Raw genomic sequence first — 14,838 nt, 5'->3', positions numbered from 1 at the left:
TATAACACTGTGACAATCAAATTATGAGAGAATGCTTTTTGGGAAACTATAGGACTTGTAGCACATTCAAACAGGACCATAAAATCTACAAGATACCAAGTCTTTTGCGGATGAGGTACAAGATAATATTTTGTTTTAAATATTTCACAGACATAGTCCCGAATTTCCACAAGACCAGCAGCACACTCCTAACATAAGTTGGCCAGGAGTACAGCAGAGTTGTAGAAAATTTAAGGAATTTTTTTGGCCTATACTCCATGAGCAACCTTGACCATAGGATGCACCCAGCATAGAGATCTGCTCAGTGATCAATGTGTGGCTCTCGTGGGGGCATAGGCCTAAGTCCTGGCTTGAACCCCAACAAAAAGGTATGCACCAGTTACTGCACTAGTGACTGTCTACAAGGGCCTTTCTCATCTTCCCTCTTCAGGGTGAGCCTGAGATATGCCCATTGTAGTTCAAGGATCCATTGCCATCAGGTAAAGCAGATTGCACCCACCCTCCCCCCAACCACACCCCAGCTACTCCAAACAGGAAGCAGAATCATTGGCACCCAATTCCCTATAATATCTAAATTTTATTCAACAAATCCCGATCAACAATATTACATACTTGGCATAAACAGCAAATAATGTATCCTTGGGAAACTAATGCTGACTTAGATGAGTGATAAGATTATACAATTCAAGTTAGCTAGCTTTTCTCAGCTGGGAGTATCAGGCATTCTGGCTACAGACATCTCTGAGGCTGCTGTGATTGGCAGTAGAAAATGTACATATTACAGACTGAGCAGACTATAGGGTACATTTTTTGATCCCATGCTCCAGTAAAGAGCCATGCTTGAAGGGTACAGGAGAATCGGGCATGTAGTGTTTTAGCCCGATCTTTGACCCATGCTTCCTTTATGACATGGAAAATGGGAAAACAGTACACTGATATAACAGGGAGAGTTATTTGGTGGTTGAAACTGAGGAATATTCTTGGAACAGAGTAGCGTGAGCTTAATCTGAATATAAATTGTGCTATAACTGACCAGTGACTGCAAAATGCAAATACCGGGCATTAGAAATTGAAACATCCCCTTGTCCAGCATTAACGTCCCTCACGTTGATGGGTCCAAAAATTCATGTGCACAAAAAAATTTCTGTATGAGTGAATAAAAAGTTGTCCCAATTAACAGCCCAACTAATAACTGTCAACACTATGTAAATTACAGCAAGCAAGCTTGAGACACTTTTTCTTAGCCAACATTGCTCTATAACCAGGTGCTGGAAGCTACCCGAGTAACCTAGATAGGATCATTCTCCAACATTTTATCCTCCCATATGGGGAAGCACTTCAGCTCCATGCAACTGCCACTTCTAATTTAGAATATTAGAAATATTAGAAAATCCCAGCAGGAACAATTGCAGAGTAAGCCCCCATTCCTCCAGGGTCAAACAACAGCTGGGACACCAGCCAACCCAAGGCCTGTCATACGTTCTGATTGATAAGTCATCCTAGTGCAATTACCAGCAAAGAACTGCAGCCAACAGAAAAATACTCCAGTTGCACAGCTTCCCCCTGCAGCTCTAGTACACAAAAATTGATTACTTGAATATTCATTATCAATGAGTAATGAGAATACTCATTTTTACATCCAATAATCATTTACTATGATTAATAGCTCCATTCGTAGAGCAATTAATGTAGTTAACTCGACCCAGAAGTTTAGCTGGCAGAAAAAAAATGTTCAAATAACATTGAAATATTTGGACATTTATCATATTTTTAATTGTTCCTTTAATTATTAATCCTCTGAAGAACTGTATTTGAATATTATAGTGTCTCAAAACTACTGTATCCAAGAATCCAATTTTTCACCCATTCACTGCCTTTATATTTGGACTAACTCTTTCTAGATCCCATCAGTCAAAAATGAATCTCAGGAACGTCATCACAATAACAATTTTTTACATCTCTCTGCCTACAACTATAGATGAGCTATATTAAAAACATGAAATGCAGTAAATACTCAGCAGGTCTGGCAGCATTTCAGACTTGAAACGTTAACTCTGCTTCTCTCTCCACAGATGCTGCCAGACCTGCTGAGTATTTCCAGCATTTCTTATTTTTATTTCAGATTTCCAGCATCTGCAGTATTTTGCTTTTATATTATTATATAACTATAGATGAGCTGTTGGTTCAGTTTCCACTGCTACCTTCATTTCTTGTTACAAACATTTCACGTCTGCACACGAGGAACAAACATTTCAATTGGACTCAAGGGTCATCACTGGCCTTTGACCTCAGTGAAATTTGGCTGCTACAAAGTTGAAATGTGGAGTTTTATCACTTGGTTAGTTTGGCTTTCCAAAGCTTAAGTTTAGATCTGTGGAAAACTGGCAAATTCAGATTATGATTATAAGTGTCTTTAAAACTAATTCCAAATGGTTATCTCTGTTGATTTGATTTCTGGGATGTGGACATCATAATTACAATGCATATTAATACAGCACCGATAACATAGTAAAACATCCAAGGGCACTTTAAATCTGATGTCAAATCTGAGCGGCAGGATGAGGGGAATCAATGGAGATAGATAAAGGCATGGTAAAATATCTTTTTAATGGAGAGTTTTAAAGATGGCAAGGGATGTGGGAAGTGAAATTTGAGGGAGAACTTAGGGGTGGTGAGGTGAGGTAGCTGAAGGTTCTGGTGGTAGAGCAGAGGGTGCTGACCAGAATTGAAAAAGCAGAGGGCGAAAGCTGGGATGTAGAACTGGAAAAGCTTGGAGAGAACAGAAGAATAAAACCTGGAGGGATTTGCAGAAGAGGGCAGATATATAACAGGTGAATTTATTGCTTTGTGGGTATGGTTACAATCCTCAATAGAACTAAGTCATAGGCCATAAGGGGTCAAAATTCTCTGGGCTGGATTTTGTTGGGGGGGCGGAGGTCCCGATGCTGGCACAGAAAGCCTCGGCCATTTGGTTGTATGATGCAAAGACAGAGGCATTCTGATGATTTAAAAAGCAAGAATAGGGATGACTAAAGGTCTTAGATCATCAAGTAATGAAAAGAGGATAAAGCAGCTCCATCTGTTCTTTGAAAAAAGGAGATTGTTGGGGGTGGGGGGGGGGGGGGGGTGGGATGGAGAAATGTTCGAAGCTTTTAAAAGTCATTATTAAGAGGGTAATTGGTTTTGATGTGGAGACCCATTTTATGTGGAACCCAGCAAGCTCAGGATAATGATTATGCCATGAAGGAACCAAAGGTGCCAGTGGAATCTAAAGAATAATTACTTCACAATTTAGTTATTAACTTGTGGAATAATGCAACCTTGTGCACGGAATCAGAAATCAGTTACAGCATGCAAGGCAATGGCCATATTCTTAATGCATATGGCCATAAAGGGCTTGGCATGAGGGCAGGATCAATTTTAGAGCAGCACACATGAATCTGAATGATATACAGGATAAACTGATTAGGATTACTGACTACTTATTCTTCCACCCTTCCCGTTCTTAGAAATGGAAAAAGAACTTTTGGACCAGGAGGCACTGAGTGATGAATTGACAAACAGGTATCCAGCATTAAGTATCTGAAGGTATACTCCAAAAATGTCATACTGCTTATCGTATATGAATTGTGTTTAATTGTATGCAGGTGGTGGGCATTAACCTGAGCCTCCTATAAATAGACACAGTCTAAAATCTGTGGTTTGTTGGGTTAGCAGGTGTATGCTTGTAATGTGTAACTCTGTAAATAAATATAAAATGTGTAAAGACTGGCTCCAGCTCTATCCTTTACCAACTGGCTTTCTAGTTGAAAACAATAACCTGCCTTTTCTCTTTATGAATTCTGACTGATCTGATGTGCATTCCCTGTATTTTATTTGTATTTTCAGCTTTTCTGTTTTATTTAAGGTAACACAAAGATAGGAGGATGTTGATGCACATGTCATAATTAGGTTAGATTACAAAATAATGAAAAGGAGGGAACAGAGATAAAAGGTACTTGAATGGGGGGAAATAATGTGAATTAGCTAAAAAGGAAATTATTCCAGATATAAAAACAATTGGTACATACACCACTGAACAGAGGATGGAAAACATTCAAACAGGAGATGATTAGGGTAGAGGCCATGTTTATTTGCCACTGTAGGAGCACCATTAATACAGGACTGTAGAATTTTCAGGAAAAGACACACCACCTTCTTAGGGAATCTTAGGATAGGCAATAACTGGAGCTTTTCAGTGTTGTCTACATCCAGAGAGTTATAAAAAGTCCCATATGAATGGTACAGTGAAGGTTGGAGTTTCTCAGAAGAGTGGAGATACTAAAATTAAACTTAGACTTGCAGAACTAAATGCACAAAAGAAAATCAACTGCAGTATAGAATGTATTAAAGGGAAGCAAGAAAGATTTTCAAGACTAAGAAGAGTATCAAGTAGGACTCAAAGGAAGCATAAAAGGAAACAGTAAAGGATTTATAGACACATAAGTAAAATAGTTAAAAATAGGATGCAGCCAATTAAGAGATGTAAAAAGAAATCTCATGGAGGATGAAAGATTTGTGGAGATACAAAATGAGCATTGCACCTTGGATTTTTAAAAGAGTGATGAGGGAATGAACACACATAGAAGTGGAAATTAGGTAGGTTAATGATCGTTAGGGACATAATACTGAAAAGGTTGGTGTAACTCAAAATGGATAAGGTGCTGGGCTCTAGAATGCTGAGGGAAATCATAGAGGAAACAGCACAAGCTCTGATTAGTCTTTCAAACATCCGAGGGTATAGAAAGTGGCCAATGTAACACTTCTATTTATGAAGGAAATAAAAAATAAGCTGGGTATCTATATTCAGCCTAACAATGGTGAATTGGTGAAGTTGTAGATGCCAAAACACGGGATAACATTAAATCTCGCTTAGAAAGACATGGGCCGGAATTTAACACGGAGGCCATGGTCCTGCACACTGGTTGGAAAGCTGGGGGTGAGCCTGCCTCTGCCGGGCCTGCAAGCCACACAGGCCCTTAATTGGCTGCAGTTGGTGCTTCCGTCCCTCTGAGGCAGGAAGCCCACCTCCAAGAGCTGCCGCACAATCAGAGGGCTGGCAGCTCTTCGGTCCTAGCAGCGTCACCGGGAGCAGTGGTCACTTTTGGGACTGCACCAAGCCAGGACCAGCAACAATGGAGGAGGCCCTGGAAAGGAGGTAAGTGTGTGGGTCCTCGTTGGAAACAATCGGCTAGGCCCCAATGGGGTGGTGAGGTCGGAGTGTAGGGCAGGGTGCTTGTTTTAGCGGGGGCAGCCTGTGCTGCACAGTGCTCGATCAGGAGTGCCATTCCCAGCCCACAAGGAGGCCATGTATTACTAGCAGCCTTCTCAGGTGCTGAAGTGCCTGTCCACTGCTCGAAAAAATACCAGTGGCGGCAGGAAGAGACCCTTAAGTGGCCATTAATTAGCTACTTAAGGGCCTCAACTGGCCTCAGGGCAGGCAGGCGGGCTTCCGACTACCTCCCCTGCTGCTGGTAAAATAGCAGCAGGGAGGGTAGATGTTGGGCACAGCTCCCCCCGCTCCACCTTCCACCCTATTTTATGCTACCCACCCCACCCTCCCCAGCCTGCTCCAAGGGGAGTTTTAAATTCTGGCCATGGGTTCAGTAAGGAAATCCAACACACATTTATAAAGAAACCAAGTCAAGTCAGGGCAACGCTACTCGAGTTCTTTGAAGAAATAATTGAATGTATTGACAACAAAAAATTAAGTGGATATTGGATATATGGATATTTAAAGAGCTTTGATAAGGTGCTACATAGGAGACTTTTGATAAAATTAAGGTAGACAGTATAAAAGACAAAGTGGCAATACGGAGAGGAAGTTGGCTCAAGGACAGGGAATAGAAGGCAATTGTTAATGTCTTTTTTTTGGAATGGAGGGCTGTAAATAGTGATGTCCCTTTTGTTAGGACTAACGTACATGCAACTAGAAAATACCAAATTAAATTATCTGTGCTCAAGTGTAGGGACACAATTACAAAATTGAGAAAGAAATGAAAAATACAGAGTATTTGTTTTACAGTGAAGAAGTTTGGGGTATTATTTTAGAAGGTCACAGATTGTTAGATTGGGCTGATGCATTGTGGTACAAAATTTATTATGGAGATACATGAGATATATTTTTGGAAGGAGAGGAAATATGAAATAAACAAAAGGCTATTTGAGGAACATCACACCTATGAGCAGGCACTAAGGACAGTCCCTCAAGATGTAGGTTTTTATGACAATCCAGTAGTTCCATGGTCACCATTACCTATACTCACTTTTTATTCCAGATTTGGGGCGGCAGTGGTGAGCACCGCAGCCTCACAGCTCCAGGGACCCGGGTTCAATTCTGGGTACTGCCTGTGCGGAGTTTGCAAGTTCTCCCTGTGACCGCGTGGGTTTTCGCCGGGTGCTCCGGTTTCCTCCCACCGCCAAAGACTTGCAGGTGATAGGTGAATTGGCCATTATAAATTGCCCCTAGTGTAGGTAGGTGGTAGGGAATATGGGATTACTGTAGGGTTAGTATAAATGGGCGGTTCTTGGTCGGCACAGACTCGGTGGGCAGAAGGGCCTGTTTCAGTGCTGTATCTCTAAAATTAAAAAAAAAATGTATGACAACTGAGAAGTGACACGAGTGTACAGGCTTCGTTTGTGGTAACATCGTGGAAACATTATCCTTGTTACAGCTGTCAATGAAGCCCATGGCAGATTTACTGAAATCTATTACAATCCCCTAGCTCAGAAATGGCTTGGTCTAGCTGTTGACTGCTCCTCCACAGTATCACAGACTGCAGTCCTGAAGACAGTAGGGGACAGGTTAGACAGAAGCCTGCAACTGGCTTTCAGAATCTGATGGCAATCATTAGACCTGCCATCCCATTAATCAGTGGACACACGTGTCCTGGGCCCAGTAGAATGGCGGCAGCTGGCATCAACTTACATGAAGCTGCAACTTCTCAGAACGGTAGCACACATTGGGCCCATACTCTCGGAGCTCCGCACAAGTTGCTCACAAGAGGCAATCCCAGACAGAAGTTCCAGAGATGCAACCCACAGCAGGTCTTTCTCAGGACCAACCGTTCATGTGAGGAGGGCCACCTTAGTCCCATGACCCCTTTGTAGCAGAACAGCAGCCAAAACTCTCTTTAAATATTGACTCTTCAGTTGCATCTTTCTTCTTCTTCATTCATTCATGGGATGTGGGTGTTGCTGGCAAAGCTAGCATTTATTGCCCATTCTTAATTGCCCTTGAGAAGGTGGTGGTGAACTGACTCTGAACGTCTCCAGTTTGTGTGATGAAGGTGGAGGGAGTTCCAGGATTTTGACCCAGCGGCAGTGAAGGAACGATGATATATTTCCTAATCAGGGAGCTGTGTGACTTGGAGGGAAAGTGGCATGTGGTGGTTTTCCCATGCGTCTGATGCCTTTGTCCTTCTCGGCGGTAGACATCACGGGTTTGGGAGGAGCTATCAAAGGTGCCTTGGCAAGTTGGTGCACTGCAGTTTGTAGATGGTATACACTGTGCGCCAGTGGTGGAGGGAGCGAATGTGCCAGTCAAGCAGGCTGTTTTGTCCTGGATGGTGCTGAGCTTCTTGAGTGTTGCTGGAGCTGCGCTCATCGAGGCAAGTGGAGAGTATTCCATCACACTCCTGACTTGTGCCTTGCTTGTAAATGATGGACGGGCTTTGGGAGTCAAGAGGTGAGTTACTCGCCACAAAATTCCCAGCCTCTGACCTGCTTTTGTAGCCACAGTATTTATATGGCTGCTCCAGTTAAGTTTCTGCTCAATGGTAACCCCTAAGATGTTGATAGTGGGGGATTCAGGGATGGTAATGCCATTGAATGTCAAGGAGAGATGGTTAGATTCTCTCTTGTTGGAGATCGTTGTTGCCTGACACTTGTGTGACATGAATGTTACTTGTCACTCAACAGTCCAAGCCTGAACGTGTCCAGGTCTTGCTGCTTGCAGGCATGGAGTGCCTCAGTATCTGAAGAGTCGCAAATGGTGCTGAACATTGTGCAATCATCTGTGAACATCCCCACTTCTGACATTATGATGGAGGGATGGTCATTGATGAAGCAGTTGAAGATGGTTGGGCCCAGGACACTACCCTGAGGAACTCCTGTGGTGATATCCTGGAGTTGATATAACTAGCCTCCAACAACTACAATCTCCGATTTTTCAATTTTACTGGCGTTTCTTGATGACACACTTGGTCAAATGCTGCCTTGATGTCAAGGACAGTCACTCCCAGCTCACCTCTGAATTCAACTCTTTAGTCTATGTTTGGACCAAGGCCATAATGAGGTATGGAGCCAAGTGGTCCCAACAGAACCCAAACTGGGCAACAATGAGAGGGTTATTAGTGAGTGAGAGCTACTTGATAACACTATTGATGATATCTTCTATCATTTTGCTGATAGTTGAGTGTACACCTATGAGGCAGTAACAGGCCAGACTGGATTTGTCCTGCTTTTTATGGACAATGCATACCTGGGCAATTTTCCACTTTGTTGGGTAGATGCCAGTATTGTAGCTATACTGGAACAGATTGGCTAGAAACGTGGCTAGTTCTGGAGCGCAAGTCTTCAGCACTACAGCTGGGATGTTGTCAGGGTCCATAGCATTTTCTCTATGTAGTGTGCTCAGCCATTTCTTGGAGTGAATTAAACTGGCTGAAGACTGGCTTTTGTAATGGTGGAGATTTAAGGAGGAGGCCGAGATGGATCATCCACTCAGCACTTCTGGCTGAAGATGGTTGCAAATGCTTTAGAGCCTTGTCTTTTGCACTCATGTGCTAGACTCCGCCATCATGGAGCCTCATCCTCCAATAATTTAATTATCCACCACCATTCACAACTGGGTGTGGTAAGACCAGAACTTTGATCTGATCCGATGGTTGTGGGATCACTTAGCTCTGCCTATAGCATACTGCTTACACAGTTAGCATGCATGAAGTCCTGTGCTGTAGCTTCACCAAGTTGACATGTCAATTTCAGGTATGCTGGTTCTACTCCTGGCATGCTCTTCTAGATTCTGGGGGTGGGATTTTCCATTTGGGATCAAATGTGGGTTCCGACCCTACACTGTGTCAGGAATAGTCACCCGACAATGATCTTTGCAAGATTGGCAAATTAATGTCCGGAGGGAATGCTCGGCATCCAATTAAGGATGGCGGACTGGCCAAAATGAGGCCGTCCAGCAGTGATACATCGGCTGCCTCACTGGCCAAAGTGGAATCTTTTGATTTCTTGAAAAAGAGACAGAGAGCACAAGTGCACCTCAAAATGGCAGCGCCAGGTAATAAAATTTTAATTAAAAAAGGCCACAACTGCCTGTCTGTGATCATGGAGGGACAAGCCCTCCACTGGATGGCCAGCGGCTGCAGCTGTGGCCCAACGGTCATGACGGGTGTGGGGGGTGGGGCCGCGCAGATGAAGCATGGCCTCCCCTCCATCCCACTGGGAGGCCACCTCGTTTAACTGCCCATGTTTCTTTTGCAGTGTGGAGCCCACCTGCCGACAGGAAAATTCAAGCTGGCACGGGAAAGGGGTTTTAATAGGCCCCTTAGCTGGCCTAATTAGCTGCCCGCCGCTTGCAGGTGGGTTAGCCATCTCACCCCCAAACTGGCTCCAGGTCAGAATTGTGCCGACAAAGCAGCAAATTGTCAGCGTGCCCACCTCCAATCCTGCCCACATTGGGTCTTATAAATATGACCCTGGGTGTACCTAGAGCACATGGACTGCAGTGGTTCAAGACGACGGCTCACCACCACCTTCTCGAGGGCAATTAGGGATGAACAATAAATGCTGGCCTTGCCAGCAACTCCCAAAACTCATGAACGAAAAAAAAAATTCATTGCATCAGGGTTGATCCCCTGGCTTGATGGTAATGGTCGAGCCTGAGTTATGCTGGGCCAAGAAGTTACAGATTGTGGTGAAATACAATTTTGCTGCCGTTGATGGTTCAAGTGCCTCACTGATCTAAGAGAAGAACACCCAGTGGAAGCACGATGTAAGGGCAAACATGGCTGATATGTTGCAAGGTTTCAAGGTCTCCTTCTACATTGAAGGAACTGAACATGACCTGAAGACAGGAGATATAAGTGTAATGGTTGGCATGGCAGTTAAACAGAGGAGGATATTTCATTGGTTAGTTGTGTTCTTGCAGCTGGCACTGAGGAATCCTTAAGGGACAATCCTGAGCATGATCCATTCTACAGTCCTCTGCCTTCAAATGCAGTTGGAGTTACTTCCCCAGAAATCTAATTTTGGAAGGCAAAGTTGGGCAGGGCACATCAAGCTACTCTGATGTGACAGACATGTTCAGAAGCATATTAGAGTCCCTCCTGATCAATCTGGGCAACAGCAGTGTCTCTTTAAGACCTATATAATTTTATCTATGTCAACTCTAATAGATGCAGGTGTCTCACTGTATAGCTCCTTAGCTTCTTCCCTTCTTACAATGCACAGAGGGCTTGTTATCCAGAGTAGCAAATAGTATGGTTTATCACCCAAAAGCTATCTGCTAACTTGCCTTTCTTCTTTGAAGAGATCAGGGGGGCTAGAGGTCCGAAGGGCAAAGCTATCATGAGTTTTCAGCAAATTTGACAAGTACATGCAGAATTCTTTGGAGCAACTTGAGCATTCTGCAGATGGAAGCTCTTTCGATTTAGAAAGTTCTGATGGAATACCAAAGCACAGTATCTCTCAGAGGGCTTACAGGAGGAGCTTGCAATGCTATGTGCATGCCATCTATTGCACTCTAAATTTTGTGAAACCTGTGATATAATAAAATTTAATGGCTCTATCATATTTTTGTCATGCCTAATTAAATGATCTCCCCAGCTTTCCTGAGAATGCTGTCAGCAACCTGACAAGTGCATGGCCAGATGACATCCTGGGTGGTATTTTATAGGTTCCCTGTTGCTGCCGGTAAAGAGCTGATGGCATTGAAGACCGGTGGTAACTTTCACAACTACAGATAGAGCTATTTGGGTAGATGATCTTGGCTACAGGTCTTTATGAACAAAGTTGGCACAGCTCATCTTACAGCCTCTTTCATGAATACACTCATGCAAAGCTGCTCTGTGAGATCTTCCGATCTGGTTCGCCTGTAAACTCTTTGGAGAGGGTAATATTTTGCAGGGAGCATCCTCCTGAAATGCTGCCTCTCTCTCCTTTTCTCCATTCTGTACTGCACCTCCACCTCTGAAAATAGAAGACAAGGAGTGTCCTTTGGCCATTCCATTGTGCTGACACAGAATCTCTTATTTTGAGTGGAAGCAAAAACGTTCCAGTGATCTTTCAATGCTCAAGCTGTCAGACGCAAGGCAAGCTCTGTACAAGTGCATAGCAAAAAAGAAAAACAGCTCTTCAAACACAAGCAATTACTGTTTAAAACTTCTCCAGGCTACAAACTAGAAACACTTCCGTCAGGATCAGCTGATGCTGCCATTGGCAACCTCTCATTTGTTTTGTTCTAACATATGCTTGGTGCATTGGAAATGCAAATCATGTGATTTCAGCACACTTTTGATATTTCCCCTCATTTGCATATATTAAAACAAACTCCAGGCAATACTGGCACATGGACTGAAGAGTGCTCAAGCCCAATCAGAAATACTGCCACAAAGGTTATGGGGTGGAAACCTGGCATCAGCAGGATTTGCCCCAATTTTTCAGGCATCACAAAGTAGAAAAGCTATTTCAGTGTCAAAGTTCAGGGCCTATATCCCTTAAACTGATCTTTTAAAAATCCCATTTTTCTTCAAGACCTGTCTTTTCTCTTTTCAGTTACTGACAGACTTCATATATACGTTGATACTTCTGCTTTTATTTCAGATTCCAGCATTTGCACTTTTCACTCCATTTTTGGTGCATTTACTTTCTGCAAGTTAATTCTCTTGAACTGTGTTCAGTTGAAGTCTTTTCTTCACTGGACAATCAGGGATTTAGCTGCCCATTGTTTAGGAGACCACAATGGATCAGACCGAAAGCAGCAATTTCCCCACTCCTGACCCTGTAGCATGAAGAGGCCACTTTCACTGCACAACGGAGGCTAGGGCAGCCCTGCCTCTCAGCTGCATTTTCTCTAAGAGCAGGAGAGACACACCTGAGACGTCAGGAGGTGGGCTTTCAAGGCACATCAAGCCAAATGTAAAATGGAGAAAGAAATGTAACTTTCCGAGTTGACAACTTCATACCAAATACATGCCATCAGAGTATCTGGGGCTGTGGCAATCAATTCATGCCTAGCACTATTACAGATCTTCCAACTCAACCCTCAGTTTGAGGGTAGCAACCTAATTTCTGCACAGATAATTTTGTTTCCTGCTTATAGGTTGCATCAAAGGGAATAAAAAGAAAGGGTTTGTGACCACTCAGCAGCTTCTGAATTACTGCCCATTTGATAACGCCAATCTCCTTGGGCATTTGACTGTATCTTCACCTTCATGATATTTTCCACAGATAGGAAGACTAGCTGTCAAGACAGAAATAACATTTCTTTTTTTTTTAAATCGAACAAATGCTATGCGCATCATTTGTCATTGATAACTTAGTGTTCCAGTTAAAGGGAAGTAAAAGTTTCAGCCATCAAGTGAGATCAAAAGCACTACTGAACTCTACCAACTGATCATTTCTAGATGCACTTCTTGTGCACCTTCTAGTTTTGTACCCAGCACGTAGTCTTGATGGATATATTGTTGCAGTTTTATGTCACAGATCATTTTTAATTCATTTTCAAAGCATTCAAGGGATAGACTCTCAAATTACCCAGACTGCATAAACAGTGAGATAATTGTGAGGAAAATTAAAAGAAAACTTTATTATCACAGCATGCTTACCAAATGGCTTTGCCATACAAGAGCAAGACTGAAATACTGTACACTCTGAGTTTTTGGTAATTGTGCTTATTTTACTGATGCAATGAACTTGAAGAAAGCCACAATGGAAAAATCCTCCCCTTCATGAATAATTTAATCATTATAGTAACATTGTAGTTTAATGCTTTTCATCTCTGTGGCTGAGTTTAAATTAGCACAGAATGATGTGACTACAGCCTCCCTCCAATCTGTTGGCTGTAGATGAAATTAATTCCTAGTGGGTAAATGTGCAGCACAAAATTGTGTTCAATTTAACACTAATTTGCATTGAAGAGACACACAGGATGGCTCATCCTGTAAATGTCACTCTGCTATAGTAGCATTGTTCTTGGGTTTAAGGCGTGTTTTTAGGGCACAGCGTTAGGAGATTTACCATGCCACTAATCTATGATTTACCAGATTTAGGAGTGCTAACTGCCTATAGTGTTAATTCCTCACCAGCAATATTCCTCACTTTGACTGCAAAATTCAGTGAAAATAAAATGAAAGTATGGAGGGGGGGAGTCACATGGTTGCTTCAAAAAGACAGAATTAAAATATACGAATCTATTAAGTCATGTGTGCAAACCAACATCATAGAAATATTAGGAGTGAGATTTGTGATCAAACATTGACAGTTTTCAAATTCATTGAAACGTATGGTTCCCATTTTTAGAAATAAGTTACGTGAAAGAAGATCACATTTGAAACCAAAGTGAGTCTTTGTTCAAATGATTTGGAGTTGATGGCTGTTCATGTATATGCAATGACACTGGATGTTTGTGAGATAACTCTTTCTGCAGGTGGCAAATAACAGCACAGCTCTCCTCCTTTTATAGGTTTGCTTTTGATTTGATTGCTTTTCTCAAAAACTCTTCTGCAATTATCTTAAATAAGCATGCATGCTAACGGATTTCAGCTAAAGCCGTATGAATGAGTAGCTAAACAATAATAGGTAATCCTGATGAACAGCAGATTCTTAACCTGTTCAGATAGTGACAGTGAATTATTAAAAACTTGTGTTCATTAACTCATCTTTAATTCATCCTTGGACAAATTTTCAGCTATGTAGTTACATTGAATAACCTACTGCTCAGACAGCTGTTAACTTATAATTTTGAGAAAAAATGTTGTAGTTTCATAACCTATCCACAACCATGTCTAAAAATACAGATGATTCCACAATGGCACAGTGACCAAAGGCACAGCCTGACATAGCTACAAGCCATAGAGAACAGAAGGCGACGCTGAGTTAGCCTATCTCCGTTGGGATAGCAATAATAGTTCTACACAATGGATCAGGGGCCCTGCATTAGGATGGGAAATATCACATACAGTTCCTGCTCTTAATTGCCCTCTAGTGATCTCTGCTGGAAAATGCACATGTGGGCACTGGGTGAAGGACAGTATTGTATTTGGCTGCAATGCCTCCCACAATTGAATGGCCTGCTGTCGCATTCCAATCTAGGCATACACATGAAGAATTGTCACTTGGATGAGGTGCCTGAGAGCTGCTGGCAGCAGTATTACCACAGCCCAAGCAAGAGTCAGCAACGTTGGGAGATATGGACAGAACATTGATCAGGAGAAGAAACAGCAACTAAGTAATAAAAATGATATTTAGAGTTTCATAATCAATAGTAATAATAATTTAAAAAATCTAATATTTCCCATCTAATTTTGACACTAGTGCTGTGCAAATTCAAGATACCCACAACAGGAATTCCCATTTCTGAGTGCAAGTCTAAAAACCCACCAGTACCTGCTGGTTACCACATCTTGTGGCATTCTGGAATTTTTTTTGCATGGGAGCTGCTGCTTTCTGATGGGAATCCTCTATGTATTCTGCTGTCACTACACCCAAGTGTAGGGTAGCAAGAAACTCAAACAAGACGATAACAAACCATGTTTTCATTATGGCCATTTAAAAAAATATATACTGTAA

General features: G+C 42.4%; 1 protein-coding gene across 4 annotated transcripts in view; it reads right to left on the bottom strand.

Annotated features, from left to right (window-relative positions):
* Positions 1-14,838, bottom strand: part of LOC137377319 (serine/threonine-protein kinase BRSK2) — a 636,447-nt gene that overhangs the window by 189,269 nt on the left and 432,340 nt on the right. The window lies entirely within an intron of this gene.

This window comes from Heterodontus francisci, chromosome 14 (genome assembly GCF_036365525.1).
Source record: "Heterodontus francisci isolate sHetFra1 chromosome 14, sHetFra1.hap1, whole genome shotgun sequence".
Lineage (NCBI taxonomy): Eukaryota > Metazoa > Chordata > Chondrichthyes > Heterodontiformes > Heterodontidae > Heterodontus > Heterodontus francisci.
The sequence above is the reverse complement of the archived record's forward strand: the minus strand, read 5'-3'. Positions and strand labels throughout refer to the sequence as shown.